Source organism: Lissotriton vulgaris, chromosome 12, assembly GCF_964263255.1.
Source record: "Lissotriton vulgaris chromosome 12, aLisVul1.2, whole genome shotgun sequence".
NCBI lineage: Eukaryota > Metazoa > Chordata > Amphibia > Caudata > Salamandridae > Lissotriton > Lissotriton vulgaris.
The window spans coordinates 33,222,294-33,234,325 of NC_141700.1; the positions used below are offsets into that span (position 1 = coordinate 33,222,294).

The 12,032-nt window shown below is 43.8% G+C and overlaps 1 protein-coding gene across 5 annotated transcripts in view; it reads left to right on the plus strand.

The window, feature by feature from the left end:
- Positions 1–1,125: 1,125 nt before the first annotated feature.
- LOC147673145 (uncharacterized) overlaps positions 1,126–12,032 on the plus strand; it is a 265,735-nt gene continuing 254,828 nt past the window's right edge. For 4 of the 5 annotated variants that reach the window (XR_015302602.1, XR_015302604.1, XM_086946893.1 and 1 more), the window contains exon 1: positions 1,148–1,267. The gene's annotated coding sequence lies outside the window, so the exon portion shown is untranslated. Of the gene's footprint in view, positions 1,268–12,032 lie in introns of all 5 variants that reach the window. The other variant, XR_015302599.1, reaches the window with a different exon arrangement.

The window sequence follows — 12,032 nt, forward strand, 5'->3', positions numbered from 1 at the left end:
GCACTACTTCCCTACTGACCGTTCTCCACTTCAGCCCCGTCTAAATTACAATTCCTGCTTGTGACCCTTTTGCCTGCTTGTGCTTGTTTTCGTGACCCTGTAGGTCCTTCGACAAGTTTGTCCTGGCATACATTTTGATATAGAGACTTATGTAGCTCTATTAGCGCCTAACTCACTTATGTAGGAGTTTTGCAGCAGCTCGGAGTACTTGAAGCTCCGTTATAGACCCCCGGTTCTTTTGTTGTTAGGATTACAGTTAGGGGGATATGAACTGGGCAGGTCTTTAAATTTCCCTCAGACCCTCCTTCAATTGCTTGTGTTTTACCATTCGTGACCCTGTTGCCTGCTTGTGCCTCCGTGTGCCCCTATTGCCTGCTTGTGCCTCCGTGTGCCCCTGTTGCCTGCTTGTGCCTCCGTTTTCGTGCCCCTGTTGCCTGCTTGTGCTGTGTGGGTGTGTGTGGAAGGCTTTGTGTGGGTGTGTGGAGGGCTCTGTGTGGGGAGCTTTGTGTGTGTGGGGGGCTCTGTGTGGGTGTGTGTGGGGGGGCTCTGTGTGTGTCATTTGCGAGAGATAAAGCTAGTGGCATTGTAAATGACAATGCCATTTATTTATGTTAAAAAAAACATAAATAAAAATAATGTCAAGAGCAATGCCAATAGCTCTAACTTTAACAAAGGCAAAACCATTGCATTGTAAATGCTTGTTGTTCTGGTGGGTCTATGGTTTATGTACTAAATAAACTATACATCTACATCGACTTCAACTGCAGCCCATCTTTATATGGGCCCCCCTCCCCAAGACTTCGCACCTGACTGTCTCGTGCTCGACCTCATCTCCCCCCTCCCCCCTCCGCTATTGTTGTTGCCTGGGCACTCTGACACCCTGCCCCATTGTAAGGGTGGAAGCACCGCCTCCTCCATTTGGACTTTCTCGGCTCTGCGGTGGCTGGCCCATCACTCCAGGTAAAAGAGAGCTATTTTCCTTTGCTTGTGCAGTGGAGAGTGGTTACTTCCGGTTTAGAGGGCACTGCTTTTCCGGGTCGAATGATTCTAACCAATCACACCGTTCTACGGGGATCATTACAGTCGATAGACCCCCTCTTGTCTCCGCCCCTTAGTCTGCCAATCATGGTGAATGCTCACCCCCATTGGCTGGCCTCACCTTCACTCCGGAAGTGCCGTGGCGTCCCTCTGGGGGACAGTCGGTTGGAGTCGTTGCTGGAGCAAATGGAGTGGGGTTATTAACCGGATTAGTTAGTGGCTGCGGGAGGTAAGAGTCGCTTCCGGTAACATACCTTTAACCTGGCAACGAGAGTATTGTGTTAGTAACGCTCATCGTGAGATGCTTGCTTCTTCGTACAGGATCGAGCAGCCCCTCAGTCCTACACATCACTACTTAAATGTATTTATGTGTTTTTATATTCCACAGACATTATCCATGGGTGTTAATAAAGTAAATCATAACATACGGCCTATAAAACTCCGTAAAATAAAAGAATATATATAAATTAGCTCACCCAAGGATGTTGTGGCATTTAAATAGACGAATAGTACTAAAGTAACGTATCAGTTGCGGCAGGGTTCCCTAACCTTTTGATTTCTGGGGACCCCCCCACTGAACCTGTACTGGAAGCCGGGGACCCCCGTTTAAGCAATTTCTACGGTTTGAAACCCAAAACCATACACAATACTCCAGAAAGCATTATAGACCGAACAAATACACAAAATATGAAATATTTACATCGCCATTTCTATTTTAATGCGGTTTTATTTCTAAATGATAGGCAATATGCCAGACTCCAGCATATCACTTTTTATTGCAGTTTTATATAACGCAAACTAAACCTAAAGGTATTGGAGTGATTTACATAAGCACCTGCTACCTTACACAAGGGCACACGTTCATTTTTTTTGTAGGCGGAAATTGTTATTTGCCCAGAATCACAGAATGTTTAGCTGATGCTGAGACGCAAACTTTGCTTTTTTTGCAGTTAATTTATGCTCTCTTTTTGTCCATGTGTACTAGTGCCTCAGTTGAGGCCGCCAATTGATCATACTAGATTCTGTGTGCTGTACTCAATAGTCGCTGGAAGTTCTCGTTCATTTGAATAGAGCAGCTACAGCCTGTGATTCCGCTACACCTGGTGTGTGTGCATTCAAAACCTTTCAGAAGAGGTCGGTACCTCTCTGCCTGTCTAGAGCATATTTTCTTAGGCTGCCTCCAAGCACTCTGAATAACAATGACTTAGTTGGTGACAGCTATTCTCTATACTCAGGTATACCCAACAATTAACACAGACACCAGATCTCCAAGTGACAGCAGCAGGATATTCAACAAACAGAGAATGGTGTCCAAACTTGATATTCACTAACTCATCCATCTTAACATTCATCTCAGTGACTTAAGCAAACACTCCAGAGCACCGTTTTTAACCAATTTGCCTCTTAAATACATGTACATTTATGACTTAACTGGCCATGTTCTGTCAGTTGAAAGCTAGCAGTAGGCGGCCCTTCTGGTATGTGGGAAATTGAAGATTGCATGTGTTGCCTCCTGTGAGACAGGGAGGCTTGCTTTGATACTGCCATACTGTCAATCTTCTGTGAGGAAATACATTATGCACATCTGCTGCCTAATTTGTACCTCTCCTGAGATGGGAAAAACTTGTCCCGATGCTACCCTTGCTGTACCTGTTCTCTGAAATTGGGAAGCTAGCACTGTTCCTGTCCAAGGTGTGCCTGTTTTTGAAGCAGGTGTGTTGATATTCCCTCTGCCACATGTCATTAACTTATTTTTGTGAGGGAAGGTTAAGCTGCTGGTGTCCTCGTTATACCTTTATTGTGTTGTGAATTGGAGTATAAATCTTTCCACTAGTTGTTGTTATGTTGTATGTTTCTTTAAGTCCACGAGTCAGAATGTGGAATGGTATGATGTGTTGATTCTATGTGGGACATTCATTCTGTGGTTAGCTGTTGAGATTGAAGACATCGCTTCCCTGGCTCCCACCTGTTTTATTACTTATCTTATTAGCATTAAATCTCCTTTATCTACACCAACTTGTCTGGATCTCTTTCACTACAAATTGGCGACGAGGGAAACTGGACATTGTCACCTTTTAATATTGGATTCGTTGTGAAGAGCGAGTTTCTAAGGATTTTTTTTTTTTAATGGAAAAAACGGACCGGAAAAGAACTATCCTGTGAGTTATTTGACATCGTAATTTGGATTGTGTATCTACCGCTGTTCGTTATAACTTTCATGTTGCTGTTGCGCTGTACCTTGTGTCTTTGGAAACCGTTGTAATACTGGCTTGCCTGCATCTTTCGATCCGTGTTTGCCGTTCCACTCTGCATGCGCCCATGCGCACAGCGCTCAGCGTGAAGAAGACTACGCAATCAAAGGCGCGTCACAACACATGCGCAAAGTGGATTGAAGGCACGTCATTACACGGAAGACGACGCTGAACGTAAGGTCATGTAATGTGACCCAGCGCGGCGGCCATTTTGTTAATTATTTGTTTACATTTACGAAGAGTGTCACGAAAGGAGTTAATACTGTGACATAAGAGGTTGCAGTTGAAATTTAACTGTGCAAATCATATTATTTACTACATCGTGTATGAGGAGAACATTCCGGTCAAGAGAACTGAAAGAAAAGTAAATGGTGAATATTTCTCTTTATTTATTACAACAGGTGAGGAAGTCGGGAGAAGGTTGTATTTATTGAATTCATTTTTTTCAAGTGTGGTATAGTGCATGGAAGAAGGTGATTGCACTTTAAGCACTGCTAATAAAGACAGAGACATGGCACAACAGAATTTGTCGATAAGTCCTCCTGAACCATTTTGGGTTAAAGGCACTCAACCCAATATTAAGTGGATAGAATGGAAAGAATATTTTGTTAATTATTTAGAGGCTGATGATGAAACAAAAAAAATGAAATCTGAGCAGAAAAAAAGGATTTTACTACATTCGTTAGGACGTATTGGGTTAAAAACATTTTCCAGGATGAGTAAATCTGATGAACCCAATTTGGATGAATTTGAGAATGCTATGAGTTTGAGTTTGTTTGAGTTTAAAAATATTTATATAGCGCACTTTCACCAGCGGTTTCATGGCGCTGCAACAGACAGACCCCCAGGGTGAGAGTGACAGAAAATAATAAGGAGGAAAACAAATACTGCAAGTGATCTAGTTAAAAGATTTAGCAAATAGATGGGCTTTGAGTTTTTTCCGGAATTGAGGGTAGAGAGTTAAAGATCTAAGCTCTAAAGGCAGGGAGTTCCATAGGACTGGGGCAAGGGTCGCAAACTTCGATCCTCCCCATTTCTTCCTCCGGAAACGGGAAACTGATAAGAGGGATTGCGTAGATGAGCGTAGTTCCCTAGTTGGAACATAGGGAACGATCTCGGATGTAATGAAGGCCGGAGCCGCGCCCAGTCGTGCTTGAAAGGTGATAGAAGCAAGCTTACACTGTACGCGTTCGCGAACAGGGAGCCAGTGTAGGGATTTGAGAAGGGGTGTTACGTGATGGGATTTTGGAAGATTGAACACCAACCGTGCCGCCTATCAGAAATATGGATAAATATTTTGCACCAAAAGTGTGTATTGGGGTCATAAGACACAAATTCTTTCAAAGGAAACAAACTAAAGAAGAAACTGTGGATGAGTGGATGGATGACCTAAAAAACTTGCCATTGATTGTAAATTTGAGAATTTACATGATGACTAGGCTGTTCGGAATTCGGTTTAAACCGACTATGCTGGACAAAACACTACCGAATGAAAAATCAGCTGACCGGTTTAAACCGAGTCTGACTGATTTTCATTGTTGTTGCGTCTCTAGTCCACTTGATGGAGCCAAAGTAATAGAAACCATTGGCCTGTCTGGGGCGTCTGTCACGGAGGTGTCAGGGGAAAAACACTTTCTTATGCAAATGGAAAGCCGAGGTGTGAATGGCCCAAGGGCCAGAGTAACACCAGGCCGCCTGCCTGGCTCACGTAGGGGAAGAGGAGCTGTTGTGGTCTGCTGTTTTACTGCAGCGGCCGAGTACTTCACAGGTCTTTCAAAAGACCATTTACCTAACGACTCTGTTAATAGAGCAGTGCGCGATGGGTTTGGGGGGTGGGGGCGGGCACCGCACATTGTAATCAAGGGTAGCCCGGGAACGACAGGAGAAGGCTTCGGATTCCACAAGGGTAGTCCGGGCGCGGAGGTGAGAGGCCTCGGATGCACACTTCACTAGCAAGGGAAGTCTAGATCTGTGCCACACAACACAACAAACTGTCCTACTGGGATGGACCCCACCCGCATTGTGAGCCAGGGCAGACTTTGGGCTTTAAATATATATTTTTCTCTATTTTAATACAGGACTTCAAGGAGGTTAAGAATAAATAATCCACCTTGGATCGGCAGATTGCTTTGCCTGGGTACCCAGATCCACGCGCAAAGGGCCCACCCTGTCTGCCCCTCATCTTCAGTTTGGTGCAGGGGGGCAGGCAGAGCCCAATGTGCTGGGGGGGCTCAGTGTAGAAGACCCCCCCACCCTCACTCCTGGCCGGTGACGTTAGGAATGCTCCTGTTGCTTTAAGGAAAGAATCGCTCTCAGTTTCCAGGAGCGCACGATCATCTTTGTAATATATTCAGGGAGCGTGCCAAAGTGCAGGAGTGCAGGACAAGGAGCCCTGGAGCCGAGGGCTGGGGGGAGGGGGTAGGGGGGGGGGGGCTAAAAGGTGGGAATAGCAGTATTTCAGCTATCCCGTGCTCACTGACAGCCAGAGAAAGGCAGGCGAGGGGGGACGCTGCAGCCGCTAGCTCCCTGACAGCCCAGGGAGGGGCCCGGCATCCTCGAGAACAGTGACAGGACAGAGCAGGGGGCTGCTGCAGTCCCAGTCACAAAGTCACGCGGTCAGAGCGTGGGACAGACGAGAGGAGAAAGTGAATGCTGTACCTGATAAATTCTGAAAAAATGGGGGCATCACCTGATGCTGCCTGCCTTCATAGATTAATACTTGACCTCGGTAGTTAGTTGGGATGCCGCCCATGTTGTAATACACCGTTGGAAGGACTGGGTTTGGTTATTTCGTGACATCAACACCTGAAAAAATCATGGCAATCTCAGAGATCCCTGGGAGACGCGTGGCCAGCTGCTGAGGTGGAAGATGGTGCAGCTGTAAATATACATGATCTTTGTCAGGACCACACCCTCTTCCTTCGCGGATTTCAATTGTTATATAAAGTTTCAACCCCATCAGCATCATATAAAGCTCACTTTCATTGCAAATATATGCTAATGAAAGTGTTGAAACATTTCAGTTTGGGAAGACTGTGACCTTTTTACACTTCACTTTACAATTGTTATCACTCATCAGACAAATCTCTTCACTGTGGAATCTGTAGCAAAGGGCTGTGAGCGCAAGGATTCTGCGTGTGGCCTGTAGCTGTACAAACCATCAGCCGAGAGTGGCACCGGGGGAGGCCGTGCAGAGCAGATGGTCCGCCCTGCTGTGTTTTTGATTGGAAAGGAGAGGTAACATTTGCAGCCACTTCAAAGAGACAGTGTTCGGCTCAGAAGTGCACGGGCGCTGGAGCGAGCCCTGCTGCAGGCGAGGCTGTATGTCCGCAATGCCACGACTTTGTGTTTTTTTTCCTTTATGAGAGTAAAAAAAAAAAAAAACAGGACCAGAAATCGGTAGCCCTGATATTATGCGTGCATTGTGACCAGTTAAATCCCATTGGATAGCGTTATTCCACAGATATTTTCTTTGCTAGCATTAAGGCAGGCACTATGTACTAGGACTGATGCGGGCACAGAACAATGCCTCACCATGGCTTGGAAAGAGGCATGAAAAAAGACACAGTGTGTAGTTAGAAGCATTTCAAAAACGGGAGCCAGAAAAGAAAGAGTATATTGGAAAGGTACAAGTTAATTTAAAAATAAGAAAGAACAAATAAAGTATGGGAGTTGTGTGCTCGCAGTGGAGTCAGGTAGGTTTGAAAATACTGACCCTCATTCAGTGCGGGCAGATTGTGTCAAAGGAGCTACAGAGACAGCAACTTCTCTTTTCGCAGCCAGCAGCCGGGGGCGTGAAGAGCGAGCAGACTTTTTAATGGGTCAGAGGCAAAGCTGTGCCTCCTTTCAAGGGGTCTTGTCGACCAGGAGGTCCTTGTGCTGCTACTGGAGTGGCCATGCAGTGGACCAGATCTTCTGGGGAATATTCGACCCCCTTCTCATCAGATGGGGGAGAAGCCTTCCCCAGAGTTTGTGTGTCAACAATTACGAGGAGGCAGCGCTAAGGCTGTCTGGCGCACACTGCAGCTTCCTCCCTCTCCGCCTACAGCTTTTTTCTCCTTCACTAATGTGATATTGATTGGCAGCTTAAGCAATAATTGTACTTTTCTACTCCCAGGACTGTTGTCAGTATCAAAGAATCATCGAGTCACTCTCTCTTCCTGCCAGCGCCAGTCCTCTCCTTCACCCCTAGAGGTGACCAGAGCCAGTGCGGAGGTCACAGCCGCTGAGTGTCTGGAACTCTCCCCAGCTCCGTTGCTGTTTACTCACCATGGTAATTGAGGGTCATACACCTGTAGAAGTACAAGCCTGTGCTTGTGTATTATGTGATGTGTGTGGGATATTTGTGTAGGTGAAGTCTTGTGCGTGATTGTCAGATTGTGCAAGTGTTCCATGTTTTCAGTGTGCTTGTCACTTTTTGTGTGATTGTTTGGTGCATGCATGTATGATTGAATTGGCATTTGTCATCCTGTATTTGAAAAGTGACTCAGATTGCTCATACGTGGACACTTTGACAAATGTGCATGTGGTGTTGCACACTCTACATAAGTCTATGTTTAATTGTGTCAGTGACAGAATGTCAGACGCTATGCATATGTGTGAAGACTGCCCGATTGTGCGTCAAAGTATCACTGGCCTTGTGATTATTTCAGCTGCGTGCCGAGTGCCAAGCCTGTGATTCATCAAAACCCCAGCCAAAAAGTGCTATTCTCGTTTGGTGCCAGCTTTATCTCAGCTGCACTTTTATGGGGCTGTGAGGGAGCCTTTGAATTTTTGCTTGTTGTTTTCCTAGTATCTGCCATAGTAGAGTTCCCTGCCATCGTTCCAGACCCATAGCTCAGTGTTTGGCAGGATTGCCAGAGAAAATAGGAAATTCATAATTTCTGGGACTTTGACATAATGATGGCCTTCACATTTTTTGGGGGAAAGGCTGCTTACACGGCAGGGGTTTAAAATGCCCAGGCGACACTAGCACACTTTTATTTTAATTATTCAAATGTTTTACCAGAATGAAAGCCGATACGTGCAGAGCCCAGCTATAGTCTTCCTTTACAGTTTCTGCTCTTTGTTTAATGCAACATCGTTTTTGAACTTAAAGACAACACAAGGAGAAAACAATAACATATTTCCACCTGAATCATTTTGAAGCCAGATAAGTCCCCCAAGGACGGCAGGGGGCACACCGCTTATTACCACAGCAAGGAGTAGCCCCAGAGGTCAAACATGCAGGCCCACCCTCCCAAAAATTTCTGAATTCGTTCTTAGGGAATGCATGCAGTCCTTCAAACACAGGCCAGTGTTACCGGTGCCAGCAAGTGGGAAGTATTGATACAGACAGTACTGGGAATGTCTGAAGGGCAGCCATTCTAGTGAATCAGCACTTAGAGGGAGTAACTGCACTAACATTTGGGCGCATCTCCCCAGCTGCACTTGTACGTAGTATAGGGTTGCACTGGAATACCTGAGATTGTAGGTCAGAAGGAGGGGGTCACATTAACTACAATTAGGGCAGCAATCACATTCTCTCTGGTTGTTGCTGCGTGTGATATTTATAAAAGCAAAACAATCTGCACAGTGTTGCCTATAACATCTGACTGCAGTGCACTGGCTGTTCATGTGACATATCAGAGTGCAGTGCGCGATGGCACCTATAACACGTCTAACTGGTGGCACATGTAAGATCTCAAAGTGCAGTACATTGGTACTGAGTATGGCGTTACGCTACAAAACATTGTTTTTAAAGTGCTGAACTGATACAGGGAACTTCCTTTCCAGTGGCGCTATGTGACTCGCTAAGTAATAGGCCTTCTGTGCAAAGTTCTACAAAAAAAAAGGACACCCAACATAGTTCTTTGTTTTATTACAGTGGGAAGAGTTCTTTGTTTTATTAAGGTGGGGAGGGTATATCTTTACTAAGTGCAATAATGTTTAGCTGTTTACATCATGTATTATGTAATTTTATAAATATTATTCATAGGCGTCTCTGTACAATAGAAGGCAGCCATCAACTGCACACCACGTTGGCCACATTGCAATTTTATAATAGCATTTAAAAAAGTTCTCTACGTATATTTGACAAACACTTGTTGAGTGACCAATGCACGCTTTCATTTTAAACAAACATTTACAATGCAATAGGTCTTGCATTTACACAAGTTTGAGCTATTCACATTGAAAATAATGCCTTTTATTTTTGTTTTCGTTTTTAAAACATAAAAGGCTTTGTCATTTACAATGCCAATAGCTTAAACTCACCAAAATGCGAGACCTATTGCATTGCAAATGCTTGTTAAATCTGAGCTGCAGAATCAAAGGACAATGGAAAGTATTTCATGACTTTATTAAGCTTCTGAAATGTAGAGCAGTATACAGTTTGAGGAAAAATTGAAAAAGCAATCATAAAAGCAAAGCGTTCCATAAACACCGGCAAAACACCGTTTCAGTTGTTTTTTATGGCTTGAAAATGAGTAAACACTGAAAAGCACTGTTTTTTTGAGGTATGGAAATCACTGGAAAACACTGAAAAAACACCACCAGAATTTACCAAAAATGGAAACTGAAAACAGGAAAGCCTAATGATGACCTAATACGTGATCAACTAGTGATGCACAACAACAACTCTGCCCTACAAGATCGCCTTTGGGTTAATGGAGATGCACCTCTAGGTGACGTGGTAGCCATCATGAGGAAGTCTGAAATGTCTGGGAGGTGTGCTACAGTTGTGAAGGAAACTGAAAAAGACTTGTCCAAGACTTCTGGAACTGTTTGTAAAATTCAGGGTCCCAGTAAAAATTTTCGCCAACAGCAACAACAAGGGAAATGGACTAACCAACCTACGAGGGTTCAGAATAGGAGCATAGAGGAGAGAAGATGCTATAGATGTGATAGCAAAGAGCATCTAGCTTCTAGTAGACTCTGTCCAGCGTTAAAAAAAAAAAATGTGGTATATGTGGACTTTTAGGTCACTTTAGTAAAATGTGTCGCAGACGTAGTAATGTGAAGTACGTGTATGAGGAAGATGTAGAGTGTATGGATGAAGTAGAAACTGAGGATGAATGTTGTGTTAAGAATGTTCGAGGGAACTATGTGATTAACATTTCAGAGGATTCTTTAAAAGGTAAACCAATTTGTGAAAAATCTCTTGGTGGAGTGATTGTAAGTGTTTATGCAGACTCCGGTTCACCATACACGATTGTGAACGAAGAGGTTTGGAGAAAGAAATTTGTGAACAAGATTGGTGAGCAATTGAATACACCTGACGTTTGCCCAATCAGTTATACAGGAGATAGAATTGGTATGATTGGCTTTAGATGGCTTACCTTTTTGTTTAAAGGCAGGTCTACAAGAGGAAAGCTGTATGTGGCAAAGGTAGGACCATCAGTTTTGGGGTGGTTTGACCAGAAAAAAATTGCACATTATTTTGGACCCAAATTCAAAAGATAAAGTACTGATTTTGGATGACTGCAGCAAGATGGGGAAGTTTTGTCTGAAAGCTTTCCTAAGGTATTTAGCAATGAACTGGTTGTTCTAAAGGGGTTCGAACATAGAATTATTTTAAAGGCTGACTCGTGAGAGCTTAGGGAGAGAAGGAAGATGGGGGAAAGGAAGCGGGAATTAACTGTGCTCTCCCCTTACTCACAAGATGTCCATCCCCACCTTAGACCATAAAACACTTGTCACCCGTTATGTATTTTTTATATTTCATGATTGTTTTGCCACACTAGGTATGGAATACTTGGCCCCTTTTTTTAAAACGGATCATGTTTTTGAAAGCAGAAATGCAAATACTGCACCTGCTGTTCGGCTGTCCGTTCTCTGTGGTACAAGAACAGGGCATGTTCGAGTGTGCTCTTGAGAAGAGGGAGATTTTATGAACGCACACATTGCACAATGAGCACAATTGTATGCAGAAGTGAAGGGTTGCCTCGCAGATTCCTGCAGTGTTCGGCTTGCAGTGGTCCATGGTTTCAATGGAAATGTCCCCGTTTTGTGTACATTTCTTGCAGGGGAGGCTGATTGCATCAATACTAGTGGTGAATCCGGGTATCATGTTTGGATGTGTTCGTTGTATTCGGATATTTTCTGTCAACTCTAGTAATCAGCTTGTGACCAGGAAAAGGAAATCAATGAGATACATAAATTATTCTTCGGGAGCGGGAGTGTGTGTGTGTGTGTGTGTGTGTGTGTGTGTGTGTGTGTGTAAACACACACATATATATATATATATAATAAACACGCAGGTATATAATTTGTCTTTTATTTCCATTGTAAAACAGGCCATGACCCCCCTCCCTAAACTCAACTGTGGTACTAAATCTCATGTTATATATTGTGCACCTGCATATATGGTTTGTGCCGGAGAATTTTATTGTGTTTCTTTTCTTTATTTATTTTTGTAACCATATTTCACTGAAATCAGGATGCAGAGGCTATTGCAATTTGTTCAGCACTGTACAACCACACCGAAGGGATATCTGCGACTATTAGGGGAGTTGTTTCCCTGTGTAGAGTAATAGTTGAATGCAATCTGTGAAGCAACATAGGTGTTTTTCTCCTGCTTCTTTTGCTGAATTGTGATAATAACATCTAATTTGATCTTTGCACCGAAGTAGTAACGTGTGAATGTGCGCTTATTAGTACGGTTAATCTAAATAACATGTTATGTGTTAATGGGCCACATTTATTTTCAAAGCCATGGCATAAACATGGGTGTAACTATGTAAATGATTAACCAAGGGAGCA